Below are 5697 nucleotides of genomic sequence, written 5' to 3'. Positions count from 1 at the left end.
GTGGGGGACTGCGTTCGCGCTCTCCCCTGGCCATTGGTCAAAGACAGACAAATAAGGCTTTTAATACCCTGTTAGTAGTGTTTTCTATCTTATGTTCACTGATTATTTATTTCATGCTTCATGGCTTTTTTTTTGTCTTTCTGAGTACAACTGCGTTTTTCTGCTTCTGTGTCTTTTTCTGCCTATAGCCTTTCATTTCTTTGTTCCTCTTGGGCACTTTTTTTTTCAAAGGTCTGTCTAAAAACTGTGTTTCATCTACTGTGACAGAGACTAGGCTGGCACCACCCTGTGGTGGAGGAGGTTTTTCCATTGCTTTAGGCCCACTGCCTCCCCAAATGCTCTTGGGGGGTTAGGGCGATGTGGTAACAGGTTTCCCTTTACACACTCCTGACTTATGTGTCATCACACACCAAGTTCCCGCCTTTTGTGGAGATGGGTGGCCTACACCGACAGGAGAAGGCTGACTACCCTCTTGACTAGAGCACCTGGTGGTGACAGCCACAGGGGTTTGAGGGGAGCCAGACCCTCCAAGAGGCCCTCAGCCTGTCTTGTCCTAGTGCTTCCCCCCCTCGTCCCCACAGGGTGGCAGGCAAAAAAGCCTGTAGGGCAAAGGCAGAGGAGCCAGAGTTCCGAAATGGAGAGCTGGGGCAGGCATCCGCCCAGTGGCACCGCTGGGCTTCCCCATCGTCTGCCCTCTGCACGGGCCACTTCCGCTGAAGAGCGCCAGCCTCGGAGGCCCTCCACAGGGTCAGCCTAGGAGCCGTGCATGCAAACCGGGGCTAGCTGCAGAGGGCAGGAAGGTCAGATGAGGCCCCATTCAACATTGGGGGGGGGGGAAGAATGGGTCCATGGACAGCTGGGGGTGCAATCAAGGCACTGGCTGTGGGGGAATCCCTAAGGCCGATGTGTCCAGTGCTCCCTGGCATGTGGAGTGGCTGGAAACCCCTTGGGCTTCCCCTGGCCCTCAAACCCAGTGTGTGAGCACCTGCTGCCCCCTTGTGGGGAGAAGGTGCAAGTGCAAGGACCTCGGGAGCCCCTGCCCAGGTGAAGGCTTGTGGCCCTCAGGCCCTGGGGGGAGGGGAGATGGGGTGTACTGGGCAGGGTAGCGTCCCTGTGCTGGAGGGGGGCTTGTCCAGTGCTTGCCCTGCCTGGTGCTGGCACCTGCATGTGTCCAGGACAGCCCAGGGTGTCTCAGCCCAGCTCCTCTGAGAACTGGGCCTGGCACACAGGGGTTGCAGCATTTGCTGCACTGGATCCACTAACTGCTTGAGGTGGGGTAGGGGCCACTTCCCTCCCACACACACCCAACTGAGGGGCTGCCCCAACCCACTCAAGTGCTCAGCTCCACCAGGTAGGCGCGCTCAGTGATGGCACATGCAGCCCGGGCCTCCTGCCTCCCTTCCCGGGCCTGGTGGGACATTCATTCTCCCCAGCCTTGGGGCCAGGCTGGGTGTGCCGTGAACACCTCGCCCCAGCTCTCGGGGCTGAGCGCCCCAAACTCATTGCATGGCCAGGCCCAGCACCAGGCCCAGGCTGAGCCAGCCGGTGCCCTTAGCCAGCAGGAAATGACCCTGCATGTGCCCCCTGCCACCAAAGAGTGGTAGGAAAGGAGCCCTGGCATCTCCCCCACCCCGCAGATCTCCCAGCTCTGCACAGGGGCCTGGCACCCCCAGCCCCTCACTGAACACACCACGGGCCTGACCCGCGTTTCTGGGGTTTCCAGCTCTGCCCTGTGGGCAATCGCCAAGCGGGGGCCCAGTGTGTAATGAATGTGTGGGGCCTCAGCCGGTCACTGATATTTTCATACACCTGCACACCTGCTTCCTCGCACAGTTGGTGTCCAATGCCCCCCCCGCCCCAGTCCTGTTCACAACATGGCCTGTGTCTGATGCCAGCCTCCCCATCCCCCCACCTGCTGAGCTCCTCGCTTTTGCCCCGTGCAGGATTCTGGAACGAGGCAGAGGGCTAGAACCCAGCCCAGCTGCTCTGCTCTAACCACAGGGCCCCACTCCCCTCCCAAAGCCGGGGCTAGAACTCCCTGCTCTAACCACAGGGCCCCCACCTGCTCCCAGAGCTTGTTAGAACCCAGCTGTGTCCTCATGCTTCGTCTGCTAGCCCCCCCATCTAAAAGAGACCAGCCCCTCACTATTTGGTCTGGCCCCGCGGGTGACACCAGGCACCAGCCTTGTTATGTGTTTTTAAACAAGCCCCTTTGCATTTGCTGCCCCGCAATGAGCTCCCCATAAACATCCCAGAGCACTACCGCGGTGGCCCCTTTGGGCGCCACTCCAGGCACGACGCTCCGCCGACCCCACGTTCCCGGGGGCTGTGCATGTGCTGTTAGTACAAGCTGCCCGGGTGCAGGGCAACGGTGGGACCGAATGGGCTCATGCCCCTGCCCCCCCAAGTTCATTTGGCTGGGCCCCGGCTCCCCCAGCACTTTGCAAAGCTGCCGGCGGCTTTGGTGCTAGCGAATGGGCGCTGTTGTCAGTAGCTACCGGTGTGGTGCTCTGCTCTTGTTCGATGATGAGAACAGTCGGCTGCGTGTGTGTTCCCTCTGTGTGCTGCCCCGGCTCTGTGCAGATCGCTGACACAGCAGACCCCGAGAGAACCCCCAAAGACCACAGACTCTAGTAAGGTACGAAGGAACCCGAGCCAGGTTTGTTATCAAACAAAGCACAGGAATAGTTTCCTATAGACTCTACAGGATATACTACGTATATGTGCTCCCTGGCAATGGACTGGCTCAGTCAGTGGCAGGACTTTCCACTGCCCCCTAGGCTGGACAAAGATGTGCACTCCAGGACCTACTTTTATACAGTTACAGGACAGATTACTCATCCCTACTGATGTATTAGGTACAGCCCCTTGGCTCATTAGGGTGCTGTCTCCCCTTTGATCATGTTGTTCCAGACAAACAGATCTATCCATCATGCTGTCCTGTCTTTAAGATGCACCTGCCTGTTCCTTGTTATATCTGTGGAGTGTCCAGATGTCATCTTGGCACAAGTTCCTCTTCTCGCCACTTCTGTGAGCAGGGCCTGCCTCTGGCTCACAGCCCAGCTTTTGCTTAGCAATGCCTGGAAGTACTTTGGTTCAGGCTTCAGGCCTCAGACTAGGCCTCTGACACAAGAGTTTATGTTTCAGGGCTTCATCTTACTACAGGCGCCATGTCAATGCAGAGCCGGCCGAGTCCTTTGGACCGAGCGCTGGGTGGGGGTGGGCCCGGCTCGGCAGAACGTGGCAGGTGCCAGACCGAGCTGCGTGCCAGACTGCGGGTCCATGGGGCTCCTTTCTGTACCGTACGGCTCGGCTTAGAATCCTAAAATATCAGGGTTGGAAGGGACTTCAGGAGGTCGTCTAGTCCCACCCCCTGCTCAAAGTAGGACCACCTCCCTAGGTAACCCATTCCAGTGCTTCACCACCCTCCTAGTGAAAAAGGTTTTCCTAAAGGCCTGGTCTACACTACGACTTTAATTCGGATTTAGCTGCGTTAATCCGAATTAACCCTTCACTCGTCCACACTACAGAGCCAGTTAATTCGAATTAAAGGGCACTTAAAATCGATTTCTGTACTCCACCTCGACGAGCGGAGTAGCGCCAAAATTGATTTTGTTAATTCGAATTAGGGTTAGTGTGGCCGCACACCACCGAATTAATGTGGTTAAATTAATGGGGTAGTGTGGCCGCACACCACCGAATTAATGTGGTTAAAAACCGAATTAATGTGCTTAGTGTGGCCGCGCACAATTGAATTTATACAACCTGTTTCCCAAATTCGAATTATCTAAATTCGGATTAATCCCGTAGTGTAGACATACCCTAATATCCAACCTAAACCTCCCCCACTGCCACTTGAGACCATTACTCCTTGTTCTGTCATCTGCCACCACTGAGAACAGTCTAGATCCATCCTCTTTGGAACCCCCTTTCAGGTAGTTGAAAGCAGCTATCAAATCCCCCCTCAGTCTTCTTGTCTGCAGACTAAACAATCATGTGCTCCAGCCCCTAATCATTTTTGTGGCCCTCCGCTGGACTCTTTCCAATTTTTCCACATCCTTCTTGTAGTGTGGGGCCCAAAACTGGACACAGTACTCCAGATGAGGCCTCACCAATGTCGAATAAGTGCTTCAGACTTGATTCCTTGAGGACCTGCTCCATGATTTTTCCAGGGCCTGAGGTGAGGTTGACTGGCCTGTAGTTCCCTAGATCCTCCTTCTTCCCATTTTTAAAGATAGGCACTACATTAGCCTTTTTCCAGTCATCCGGGACCTCGCCCGATCGCCATGAGTTTTCAAAGAGAATGAGGCGCTCCATTGGTTAGCTGGGCGCTGACCGTTCTTTGGACCCGCAGCATCCGGCTGGCATCTCCTCCTGTGCCACTCACAGCAGCTCATGCAGTGAGGGGAGCCCCTGTGGCACGGCAGGGCCTAAGCCACGCTCAGGGGCTAGACAGGCCAGCACTCACACCAGGTGTCTGCCCAGCTTGCCGGCACGTTCAGCACCAGCTGGCTCGTTAATGGGCACATGCCAACCTAGAGCCAAGCGCAGCCCTTTGGGCCTGGCCCAGCTGGGCGGGCTGTGACTCCTCGCCTGCTGAGGGGGGCTGGTGCCTTAAATCCTGCCCGTGTGGGTCACATCACACTCCTTAAAACAGTCCCTATAACCCCCCCACACACACCAGGCAGTGCCGAGAGCCCCGGGCCCACATGCAGGTGTGCACAGGGGTAACTGGTCAGCAGGGCTGGGGCAGGATTAGGCCCAACGGGCAGGATTGGGCCCTTGATTTTCCCCTGAACAGGCCCCCTGGAGCTGAGCGATCAGCACCTGAATGACGCAGCCCTGCACCCCACCCCACCATTGGCCACGGGGTTCCCCGGCCCTGCCCCTGTGGGACCTGCCCTCTGACCCAGCCAGGTTAGACCCAGAGCTGAGAAGCTGTGACTAGACCTGACACAAGCACATGGCTCTGCGCCCCACCCCCAGGAGCCTGCTTGCTGCAACACATCTGGAGCCAGGTGTGGGGCTGGGCGGGGGGACTCCTCGGCTTTGTGAGCGAGTTATTCCAGCTGCTGAGTGAAAGCTGGGGCCCTGTGTGCACCCCCCAGCTCTGCCCACGCCCCCCCCCACCAGCCTCAGCCTACAGCACCCCCTGCTGTTCTGCTGCCTGACTTTGGCTGGCATTACTAGTGCCCCTCACCCTGACCCGCAGCCCCCTGCTAGCCCAGCCCTGGGCACCCCCTCAGCTCTGCCGGTCCCCTTCACCCCGACCCACAACCCCCTGCTATCTCTGCCCTGGGCTCTCCACCCCCAGCTCTGCAGGTGCCCCTCACTCCCAACCCGCAGCCCCCTGCTAGCCCAGCCCTAACTCCTGACCTGCAGCCCCTCCTGTTCTCATTACTGCCCTGTTTTTCTGATGTGCCTGAGTGGGGCTCTGGATGGGTCCGCTGCTCCCGTCTGCAAGCCTGGGGTTGGCACTGGGTGTTGCCCATCCTCAGTGCCCCCCTCCCCCACCCCCCGCTGAGCCCTTTGCTCCCAGTGACTCTGGAGTCCAAAGGCCGCGAGGAGTGGGGTGCAGGGTCCCTGTTCATGCCCACTGACCAGCCTGGCTGGATGGGGCGGGGGGGCAGAGGTTATTCCAGCAGCTGCCTCCTTATCCCTCTGGCAGGGGCGGGGCGGGGGGTGAAGTGCGCGTCA

Source organism: Terrapene carolina, unplaced genomic scaffold, assembly GCF_002925995.2.
Source record: "Terrapene carolina triunguis isolate 2854851 unplaced genomic scaffold, T_m_triunguis-2.0 Scaffold110, whole genome shotgun sequence".
NCBI lineage: Eukaryota > Metazoa > Chordata > Testudines > Emydidae > Terrapene > Terrapene triunguis.
The sequence above is the reverse complement of the archived record's forward strand: the minus strand, read 5'-3'. Positions refer to the sequence as shown.